Source organism: Xenopus laevis, chromosome 7S (assembly GCF_017654675.1).
Source record: "Xenopus laevis strain J_2021 chromosome 7S, Xenopus_laevis_v10.1, whole genome shotgun sequence".
Taxonomy (NCBI): Eukaryota; Metazoa; Chordata; class Amphibia; order Anura; family Pipidae; genus Xenopus; species Xenopus laevis.
The window spans coordinates 52,791,163-52,803,980 of NC_054384.1; positions in this window are offsets into that span (position 1 = coordinate 52,791,163).

Genomic DNA, 12,818 nt, shown 5'->3' on the forward strand with positions numbered 1-12,818 from the left:
TGAAAGTAATTGCTTCCCTGCAAACCATGTGACCTCTCTCCTCCAAACATCACACGCATGGGCAGAGAGGGGAGGGGGAGTGTACAGCTAGATTCTCATGTCGTAGTGCGACCTGGCTTTTCATTACAGAGTGGCTGCCTCCAAGCACACAGGTAATGCTGTGCCTGCTGTTAGAGCAGCACAGGATGAATGTGTAATGAGCAGAAATGGAAGCCCCCATGACAAAATACAAACTAAAATAACTTATGCATGGATTTGTGGATTAACATTTTATTTGCCAGACAGTGTTTATGGATGTGTGTTTTTTATAAAAATGCAAAACAAAAAAAAAGTTTAAAATGACGACAGATTCCCTTTAAAGGAAAACTATACCCCCCAAACAATGTAGGTCTCTATTAAAAGATACTGAGTAAAACAGCTCATGTGTAAAACCCTGCTTCATGTAAATGAACCATTATCATAATAATATACTTTTTTAGTAGTATGTGCCATTGGGTAATCATAAATAGAAAATTGCCATTTTAAAAAATAAGGGCCGCCCCCTGAGATCGTAAGATTCACTGTGCACACATACAACCACATGTAAGGTCACATGAGCCAATTAACAGACAGAGTTCTGCCTTTTGCTTCCTCACTTCTTCCTGTTACAGTTAGAGTTGTAGTATTTCTGGTCAGGTGATCTCTGAGGCAGCACAGATAGAGTCACGAAATGGTGGTTCAAGGCAAGAGATGTAAAATGGCAATATTTATGTAAATATATATTCCAGTTTGGTAAGATTATTTAATATGTCATTCAATTTGATATAAACTATCTGTTGCTTAAGTATTCATTTTGGGGGTATAGTTTTCCTTTAAGCAGATTTTACATCTCAGAATGTCGATACTTCTAATTCAATGCTGAATGAGTCGAATGAGTCTGATGGCATAGTTTGTACTATTGCCCTTGAATGGAATGTTATGATATATATATATATATGTATATATATCATCCTAGTTCTTTGAAATTAAGCTACAACTTGCAATGCTAATTAATAGGGTTAATACCTCTACAATTAGGCACTAAATCAGTCTGGTGACTGCCAACAACGGTTCTCCATTTTAAGGGACCTCAATGTGCACAAGGCAATTGTGATGTCAAAAAGCAACCTACTTACTGTGGAACATTAACTAGCAGTCAAAGTGAAGAGGCACTGCTTCTCTTAATTCATTGGGAAGACCTTTACAATGAATAATTTTTACAACAGCATCCAGACTAAAACAATTAGCAGTCAGATAAGTTTCATTGCCTGCCAGAAATTTGTTAACTCATCTATTGTTTAAGTGACTGATGGTAATTAAATGTGCGAATAGAATGTTCTGCTGCTCTGTTGCATGATCCTAGTACATTTTGATGCTTTTAAGTGTTTTAAAGCTGTCTTTAACATTGTACCAATACATTGTTTTAGAATCTGTTTAATGAGATAAACTATATTGATTGATTCTGTGAAATGATATTTCATATTAGCCAAATGCCTCCATCACCTGATAATTAGTATCTTAAAAGGACAAAGAACATGTTGAGTTTAGTTGAAGCCTATGAAGCAAAATTAAAGGAAGACTAAACACTAATGTTTAAATACCTGATGCAAAAGAGAGTATTGTCTATTGTCATACTATTTTTTAAATTAAAACGAACAGATTTTGCACAATTTTCAAAGGTAACAATAACACTGTTTACCCCAAGGGTATCAGCTAGGTATCTTACCCCCAAAGACCCTCACCTTACTGTCCGTTACATGATTAATGGCCAACACTGCTCAAAATAAAGTTATGTTAAGAAATGTCAAGACCAAAAAATATTACAGACTCTCTGATATAGACACTTAGACCAAATGGCTTTGCATTTTTGTGCAGTTTGAGGTCAAAAGACATTTATTTCCTTCTTGTGGGACTTTTACTGGATCATCCTTTTCAGGGGTTTTGAAAATACCCTTGTTGGACTTTTTTCCAGACTAAAATTACTAATTATGGCAATGCATGCAATTAGTTATTCTCAGTTAAATACAATAATGCAATTTAGGCTATACAGGTATTCAAAAAGCTCAAAATTACAGGGAGGCCATCTCCAATAGACTCCATTTTGAGCAAATCCTATACCTGTATCCTTATTTAAACTTGTTCTGGTTATCTCCAAGAAATATTTGAAAAATATAGGTTATTTTAATATTTCATCAATATGTTCCTGGTGTTCTATCAAACCAATGGTTAAAATTATCTTTAATAGGCCTCTTAAATGTTATTTTTTATTTCCTCTGGAAATTTGCTGAAAGGAAATATCATAGAAAGTATATTTATTTTTCATTTGATGAAAGTGTTACTGGCTCAAATTGCAGATTTAAACTAGTTAAAAGTTTAACAGGGGTCATAAGTGCAAGAGCACTAAGGAGTGTGTGTCACTGTTCGCACTAAGCACTAACACAGTCATTGATGAAACCAAAGGTCATGCCGCTGGTCTCAGAAAGCCAAACGCAGTGTGCAAAATGTAAATAATGGCCAATTGCACCCTCAAAGAGGCTTGTTTGTAGCCTTAAAGAATTAAATGTCACCCAAGAGTTAGACTTCGTTCTTTCAGCTTAAACCTCCAGGGCTTGGGCCTGAGTATGCTCAGTTTGCTTCTCTCTCCCTCCTCCCTTCACTGTTGCAATCTGAGCCAGGAGCTATGAGTGAGCAGGCAGAGACTCAGTCAGGAAGCTAATATGGAAGCTGCTATACTAAACAAACAGAGTGTGCTTCTAGAGCTGCTTACTCAGGTGTAGTAAAGCATTCTACAGAATAGCATTCTAGCTTGCACTATTGTACCTAATCTATTGGCAATAAACTGCCTCGGTAGCAGGGGCAATTTGGGCCCCTAAGCGCCCTGAGGCAGGTCCTGCAATGCTGCCCCTTCTAACCACCGCTCTTCTTCCCATCTTCCATTCCGGAGTGGGTTTGGTTGGGCGCATTACTAGCTCAGAGAGCGCAATTGCACTTTAATGCTAGAAGAGCCAAATTTTCAGTCTAAATCCGGCTCTTAAAGTTACCAGGATTGGCTTTTTGCCCCTTGTAACATGTGTGGGAAAAGCCGCCTGAGGCAAGATTTTTACCTTGCCTCGTGGATGGTGCACCCCTGCTCAGTAGCTGTCCTTCTTCTTTAACAAATCAGCCCCCAAGTGATGTCAACCCATGAGACATATTCACAGATGGTAGATGTATAACAAAGTTAGAATTTTTTTTGTAGTTTAGCAACAGAAAGGAATCTTAATGCAGTGACTGTGTTTTCTACAGGATGTAAAGCAAGGAATTACATTTTGTTAGAGATGAAAAATAAGTGGTAGGGTCAGACCTTAAATGTAAGTTTGATCTTGTGCCATAAACAACTTGGAACAAATATCAATGTACAAGAATATATTACATCTTGCAATATTTACTGGAAATCTGGGTGTTGGAAAGAAAATTTAAAACAGTCAAAGTGTAAGAGAATATATAACATACTTTTCCTAAAAGTTTCTAAAGCAAAGGGGACGCTTGTGTTCCTTAAAGAGATATTGACATCAGAAATGAAACCTCTTTTACAACTGTCATAACATGGTCTTTGCATTTGCCTATAGCATTTGCCTGTTTTACATTACCTACCCTATTTCCCCATGTTCCTCTATGAGGGGGCTGCCATATTTGTCTATATGACCTCTTGGTAATGTTTAGGGGGTTATTTACTTAAACCTTTTTCATTATTTGAACAAAACAAACTTGACTTAACTCCCATCCACACATTTGGTAAAGTTATTAATAATTCGAGTCAAGATAGTCAGATTGAAAAAAAACTCAAGTGCTAAATAGAATCATTTGACTTTTTCGAATTGTCGCACGCTAAACTCAAGTGCATTTGTTGCTAAAAAACTAGATTATTTGAGTTTTCAAATGAAAACCAGCATCAAGCACCCCAAAACACCTGAAAATTGTGAAGGCAAAAAACATCTTCAAATAGTTAAAGGGACCTCTGCTATTGACTTTTCATGAATTCAACAGGTTTTAGCTGGGGTATTTTCGGATTCAGATTTTTTTTTTCGAGTTTTTTTTTTCTCACTAAAATAACTCAACCAGACAAACTCAACCTTTAATAAATAGACCCATATATATATATATATATATATATATATATATATATATATATATACATATCAATATTTTAAAGAGTAGTTTATTAGTGCCAGTATCCATCTCAGGATCAGCATGACAGTATAACCTAGCTACAGATTTTGGGATAGTGATCTGTAGTTAATTTGCAGGTTCAGATTTGTAGAAGCCCAGGTCTAGGGTTGGGGCATCCAGTTCTTTTTATGAGTAAATGATTATGTATATACAATTTCATATTTTTTGGAAAATAAATACCATATTAAAATATTTTGCTTTACTCTTTCCTACTAGTAAATAAGGAAAGTGAGATATTGACAAAGAAAATGCAAAGATACCTTTGCTACAGCACCTACTCTATTTAAATTAAGACATAACTATTGTTTCTCCATAGGGGAAGGTAAAAACATGTAATAATAATAATAGGACAATGAAAGTCCTATAATATTTAATCACACCAGACAGAGTACCTTTTTATGTGTTCAGTGTACAGTTAAGTGCTTTAAATCCGCAACACCAATTCAAGCACTCTGCCCAGAAAATTCACTGAGAATGCACCTGTACACAGTTAGCTCATATACTTGCTAAGATCTCTGATATGAGCTTACATGATTATAACTGGGTCACTGTTACACTGTGTCACCTATGCATTAAACGTGTTTTGCACATGCATGATGCATTAGCATGAACAGTGTCAATGAAACACATTGATTAGTCCATAACCAACAAGAACAGCAATTGCAGAGCTTGTCTGTCTTCCTTTCCTTTCAGTACATATACTCAGTCTTTTAGTTATATTCAGTTTACTGTTAGCTAGGTGAGTTACTAGGTTACATACAGAATAAAGATTGTCTGTCCTGCACCCCCATCCCTCTAGCACCATGTGCAGTCACAAAGGTCAAATACCTCAAAGACAATCCCTCTATGATATTTCTGTCGATGTATGGAAAATGCTAGATCTATATATGCAGATGATACAGCGTACTCTTTAACATGCTGCATTAGATTAGTGCTCCTTTTACTACCAATGCATTTTAGTAGACAACAGAAAACTCTGCAAGGGAGAGTTTAGCCAAGTCTAGGTTAAAAGTCAAATAGCATTTGTAGCTGTTTGATTTATAATATTCATCAGCAATTTTAAAAATGCTATCGTCAAGTAGGTAAAGAAAAAACCATTTCCAGTAAATCAATGTATTTTGCTATAATTTTATTAGGAATATAAAAGGGGCCTTGTGAAAAGTGCTTAGAGCGCAAAAAAAAGAAGACAAGCGGTGGAAACATTAGTCAGTCTGTATTAGGAATACCATACTCACATTTTATTGTTACTGTCAGGATGTGAAAGGCAGTGCTTACAACAAAATAATACATAATGTATTACAGAAGGATAAACATCAGCAGTCATTTTTATTGTAAAAACTAAATGCAAAAGAAACGAAAAGAGATGAACCCAATAGAGAATGTTTACTGTTGCTAAAACTGTAAGGCAAAGAAGAAAGGTACTATTCTGTATATGCAGAAATTGGTATAAGTGATTATTCAGAATTAGCCTAACTATCTGCGTGCCTGAGAGTTCTAGTTAAAAAAAAAGACTGGTAGTTATAACTATAAGGAAAGAAGGCAAATTATCCAAGTGCAAAACAACATGGTTAGGTAAGAGAATACTCAGTTGCTTTCTCGAGGAGTTTTTATTTTCACTTATATTATTGTTGAAAGCAATTTACTGGTACAGGTATGGGACCTGTTATCCAGAATGCTCGGGACATGGGGTTTTCCGGGTAAGGGATCTTTCTGTAATTTGGATCTTCATAACTAAAGTCTACTAGAAAATCATGTAAACATTAATTAAACCCAATAAACTGGTTTTGCCTCCAATAAGGATTAATTATATCTTACGGTAGTTTGGATTATGTAGAAGGCACTGTGTTGTTATCACAAAGATAAATAATTTTTAAATAATTTAATTATTTGGACAAAATAGAGTCTGTGGGAGATGTCCATTCTGTAATTCTGAGCTTTCTGTATAATGGGTTTCCGAATAACCGATCCCATACCTGTACTTACATGCCCCTAACTTGCATTTGATTCCTGACTCTGAGATGCTAATCCATTATCATATGGGGCACAATGCCCAATGCCCAGTTTTTTTTATTTTCTAAGACTACTTTTTTTTGTTAAAGTGCCATGACTTGGAGGCACAATGTAATTATAGCATTCAAAAATTGGTGGGGGGTGCTATAGAAGTCAATGGAAGCTGCCCAGATCTGATTGGACCCCTTTTAATCAAATCAGACTTTTAGGGGGCCTATTTATTAAACCTCAAAATTTTTCTGGTCGAGCTTTTAAAGGAGAAAAACTAAACTTTAATTTTTCGAGATTTAATATGCTCTGAAGCAGTTAAAAATTTTAATTAGAAAATACTCAAGCTAAAACCTGTTTAAATCTTGTAGAAGTCAATGGAAGCTGGTCCCTTTAACAGTTGGAACATGTTTTTTGCCTTCAGGATTCTTGATAGTTTTGGCTGTTTGCGCTGGTTTTCGTTTGAAAATACAAGTTCAAGTTTTCAGGATGACAATTCAATAGTCGACAATTCTAAAAATTTGAATTGACGCTAGTTTTTGTTGCACCTTTTCCTCACACCGATTATCGGGGTTGTCGAGTTTGTGAGTTTAGTTGTGGTTTCAAAACCACTAAAATCCAACCTTTAATAAATAAACGTCTGCATGTACATGGAGAGCTGTATGATCACTGTTATAAAGGAGTAGTTGTCAAAAGTGCATCCCCTAATTGGACTTCTTATAAACTGTGTGCTAGTTATGGGCAAAATTGCCCCGTTTTGCTTCACTGAAAAAAAGGAAATGGCGAAAAGTTTGCGAAATGCATTGAAGTCAATCGTCATCAAAATTATGTGGATCTATTCACTGGCATTGAAACACGAAAATTTGCAGCGAATTCGCGCCTGTCGAAATTATTCGCCCATAATAACGATGTACTATAGGGTAATTCACTGGTGTCATGTTTAAATGATAATATAGGGAGTATTAAAAACAATGTTTCTGTGTCTTTTATTGACACAATGTATAGTGCAACACAAACATGACATTTTTGGAAGAGTTCCAGATGAACTGGTGATTTTTGAATATGTGTTGTTGAAGGGATGGAGCTGAGATAAATGCGAAGCCTTTGAGGAAGTCACCAGACGAAACACGTCAGGCAGTAAAGTCACCCGCATGTGACTAGGACTGCACGACACAATCAACGCCGGCATGTACCATCAATTGAACGGGCGAGTCCGGAGTTTCAAATTGCAGGGACTTTGAGATATGCGGTTTTTGCATTGTTGAAATGTGAGTGTAACCTTATCTTAAATAATCAGAAAATAAAACATTTTTACACTATTCCACGTATATTTTATAGAACCACTGAAAACCTGGTGATCGGATTACAGATACCAATTCAAAGTTTGAGAACATTTAAATGTTTGTAAGTACCCACCCAAACCCCTTAAGACATTATAGTCTGAAGTCATTTACAGTTTATTTAAATCAAAAAAAGGGCAAAAATTAAAAAAGAGCATACCCCTAGAGTGTGAATTCACCCAAAGGTGTGTCATTGAAAGTTCAAACTACTGCACTATATTTGGCAATTATCCTTGTTGTCTACTTCATAACCATCTGAGTGCTGGACCATTTTTAATCTATATTGTCTGACACATCTGGGGGAGAACGGATACTGGGAACTGGCGGCGGAGGAGGTGAACCACAGGACTCCTAGACAACTTTTATTTTAAGGCTTTGCATTGTTTCATGGAGAAGGACATTGGGTTTGGAGACAATAAACAGTTGTAGCAAGCATTGCTAGACTGGGGCAGCTAGAGACTGACAATAAATGAAAAAAGTAGTAAAATTAGCTTATATTGATGCTCACAACCAACTTGTGATCTTTAGACCCACTGACCCCCACCCACTCCCACAACCTACAAGTTCTACCTTCAACCCACAAAATACCTGCCTGTTGCAAATATATGATCTGATGCAGGATTCTGCACTCTGCACACATTTTTAATCTTCAGATAAAAAAAGGAAATTAGGAGATGTAATGAAAGCTCAACATTTTGAAGGTAGGCTGGTCAAGCTGTGTTTACTTTGTTAGTGGGAGTTCTTAAGATAATAGACCTCATTTGCAAAGCCTAAGTCTGCATTGCAAGAGCATTAAGGGATACAGGAGTGCACCGTTTCACCCCTGGAATTGCTGCTGCCTGCAATGAGTGCACTGAGAATTGTCACTAGGCACAGCCACAGCCTGCTCCTCTAAATGACACACAGGGCCCCTACCTGCTTCCCCTCGCCAACTTATACCTCAATATAGTGCTGAGTCAGCATTGATATTAGTGAGGGAAACATTCATCAACTAGGCCATTATAAAAAATGTATGTTTCCTGATATTAATCTGGCCTAAAACAACTAATTCACAAAAACTTTATTAGAGCTACCCATAAATCTCCTCTGGTTCCTTGTTGGCTGGGGTGTCCCAACAGCCCCTGCTCAGAAACCCAGTAGCCAAGCACAGCTCTGTCTATAAACTACATTTTCCTCTCAGGTCTGTCTAGCTGCTGATTGGCTGTACTGTACTAATAGATTTGGGGGGATTTTTTCAGTAAAGTAGCCAAAAAAATAACTTTAAAAAGCACATTCATTGTTTGCACTGTAAAAGACTTTTTCATGAATTTCCATGTAATAAAAGGCACAAAGATTGCCCAGATGCAGTATCACTATGTCAGTGGACATTTTTCCTTGAGTTTTAGGGGCACATTTACTAAGGGTCGAAGTTACTAAGACCATCGAAGTTAAATCCTTTGACTTCGAATATCGAAGTCGAAGGATTTACGGCAATTTGTTCGATCGCGAACCATCGAAGGAAAAATCGTTCAATCAAAAAATTAAATCCTTCGAATCGAACGATTGGAAGGATTTTAATACATCGATTGCACGATCTTCCTTCGATCATAAATTGCCTAGAAAGTCTATGGGGACCTTCCCCATAGGCTAACATTGGTGCTCGGTAGGTTTTAGGTGGCGAAGTAGGTGGTCGAAGTTTTTTTTAAAGAGACAGTACTTCGACTATTGAATGGTCGAATAGTCGAACGATTTTTAGTTCGAATTGTTCGATTCGAAGTCGAAGTCGTAATCGAAGGTCGAAGTAGCCAATTCGATGGTCGAAGTAGTGTGTTTTTATGGTGCTTTGCCTGTAGCAGTGAGAGCAAAAGCTCAAATCAAATATATTTTCAAGCAAAGTACACATTTTAGAAGACATTTTTGCCTGTAAAATAAGTATTGAATGAATTTGGGTGTAGTTTCGTGTAAAACAAAGAACTGATAAGTATGAGACTGTAATCTGGAGTGATTTTAGATGTAAAAAGGCTTACTAAATCCACAATATTAATGTTTGCTAGCACTGACAAGAAAACCACTTTCACCTTTTTGAATTCTATGTTCCAAATACATTAAATAGTATCCATGGGTAATATTTTTTGGGGGGTTTGGGACACAAAAATCTAATTTAACTATACAGTGACTAAACAAGGATTCTTAAAAAATATATATTTTAGGGGTTCTATTTACCAGGTATGTAATTATATGCATATGTGGTTTTAAATTTTATGTGTTTTCTTTCAATTGTACATGTGACAAAGTGCAAAGTTTAATTTGATTTTGGGGAATTTTGTTGAAAAAAAAAAGCTTAGCAAACATTCAATATATTTTATTTTTGTACAAGGTTAATTTACCTATTTACATTTTTCAGGAAACTGTACTTTCTAACATAATACAGTATTAGGGGCTATTTTATTTTAGTGGGATTATACATCAGCCATGACTATTTTGCATATTTTGCATATCACACTTGAGTGACACATATCCAAAATCAAACTATTTAAAAAACCCATGGAATTCGTAATTATGATGAATTTTTTTTTGTACCGAAGAATATGTTAGAGATGTCACAAGGCTGTAAAAACTTTTAAATCTATTAAATACTGTAACATGTGATTGTTAGCATCAGTGTAAAAAATTCTATCAATTTTCTGTGACTAATCGATCTATGAAAATTCAAATGTATTACATAGTCTATATTGTACATTAATAAGACTGTGGGCATTATATCATACCCTTTTGAATCAGTCTAGATGGAGTTTGTTTGCCACTCATAGGATATAACAGTTTTATTTGTTAGAACCAAACAATGCATATGTTTATTGGGTAAGCTACTTGTAGGCAGGTGAATAATCAGTGGACCGCCAGTTATTAAAAATAAAGGAAATTCTTCCACATAATATGTCAATCCAAAATACACCAACAGGCAATTCTTCAAACATTCAGCATTTGGCCACCTCTCTTCCAGGACACTAGTCTCCACTACCTCCAGGATTTTCAGGTATTACCTTCTAATACCAATGGGCCACACCTGTTCCACCACCCTTGATGGGATTGCACTATCCCCACCTGTCCAAAGCAACCCAACGCTCCTCGTTGGTGCCCCCTTGCTATTCCAGACAGGTTGGGCCACAGTCCCATAGCCCTCTCTCACACTATCCTGTTTCCTATCACTTCATCCCTAACTGGTAGAGGATCTACCGGAAGGCTAGTTCCACTTACTCCTGGTTGGGTCTCTTAACTGCCCTTACTATCTTTTCCTAACTGTCTTGTACACCTAGTGCACACTATAATAGAACTTCCCTAACTCTGGCTAAGCCTACTACTTACTTCAGGGCGGGGCTCTTCTTTCCTCAGCAGGTCTTCTTCACCGGATAACGCCCACCTACGAACTGCAACACCCGTGGTTTCTTGCCCCTATTTATACTAAATTTCTTTCCTCTCCTTTTCCCCGACCTCCCTCTGGTGGCTGGGGTAGAAATTACATCATTACATCCTTTTATCTCCTATTCTGGCATTATTAACTTAAAGGAGCATCATCCCAGTTCTATGGTTCTTTTTGGGTTTAGATTGCCTTTAAGTCTAGATATTTAAATGAGTCCTTTGCTAATCATGATGGTAGAGCTTTCCCTCTTCCATATTTTGCAAGTCACATTAAAGAGGTTGTTCACCTTTAAATTAACTTTTAGTATGATGTATAGAGTTACATTCTGAGTCAAACTGCAATTGGACTTATTATTATTTGTGGTTTTTCAGTAATGTAGCATTGTATTCAGCAGCTCTGCAGTTTGCAATGTCAGTCAAATTACCCTAGCAACCATACACTGATTTGAATAAGAGATTGGAATATGAAAAGGAGAGGGCTTGAATAGAAAAATTAGAAATAAGAAGTAGTAATAACAATAACTGTGTAGCCTTTCAGAGCATTTCAAATTATGATGGAGTCAGAAACCCCCATTTGAAAGCTGTAAATAGTGTAGAAAAAGGCAATTGACTCAAAAAATATAAATTAAGACCAATTGCAAAGTTGCCAGGAATTGGACATTCTATAACATGCTAAAAGGTACCTGAAAGGTGAACCACCAGCAGCCTAACTACACAGCACCAGGCCCTGGTGTAGACTTCAACCCCGATCCTCTCCACTTGCTTGCAAACCCTTCTCCCTGCTGCTAGCTCTCTGGTAGGAGAGTGGTTGGGGAGTGGGAATTTCTTTACACCTATAGAGGAAACAGACCCCTTTGTTGACAGGGCTGGATTTCCCTTTCCGGCGCCCCTAGACTGCCAGTGGTCCTTTCTGCCCCGCCTCTGGTGCGCAAATGCGCACACGCACGCACACATTCTTCCCCTATCAGCACCAAGGACTGCACAAGCCCGGTAAGTAACTAGGAAATTTGCCATACGCACAGTGCATTGGCAGCTGGTGCGGCTGGGCGACATGCCACACCTTTAATCGTGCCAACCTAGGCCCGGCCCTTTGTGGCCTTACCACAAATCCGGGCCTGTTTGTGGAAGGCTGCCCCCATCTGACTGCAGGGGTCTGCTTCCTCTGTAGTTACACCACTGGCCATAACACATGGGATTACAATGCCATATCAGAAACACAGATCATGTTTAGCCTAAATTGCTGTCTGTCTTGCAGTCTGGTATTATAGTTTAAAAGTAAGGCAATCACAGTGGCAGAACTACCCTGCACCAGGCCCAGCGGTGAATTAGCTGGCAGTTCTATACTTGCAATTTGCTGGCTGTCAGAAGTTTGGTTTGGCAGTTTGCATTCAGCCAGTGAAATTTAGTCAGAGATTACTTCTCATAAACAAACCATTAGCAGAAATGAAGCAACACGATTGCTTAGGGCATGACAGAGATACAATAAAACTATATCAACATACTATAAGTATTCCCTTTACCAAGCACAATTCAGAAGGAACATTTTAGGGTATAATTGTCTCTTTACTTTGTTTACTGAATTTAAGGCACAGTGCAGTAAAAGATAAAGTATTTAACTGTTTTATATACAAGAACAACCTATAACCATTGTAATGATGCTTGTATCTTTAAAGGGGTGGTTCACCTTTAAGTTAACTTTTAGTATGTTATAGAATGGCCAATTCTAAGCAACTTTTCAATTGCTCTTCATTATTTCTTTTTTATGGTTTTGGGGTTATTTGCCTTCTTCTTCTGATTCTTTCAAGTTTCCAAATGGGGTCACTGACCCCATCTAAAAAACAAATGGTCTGTAAAACT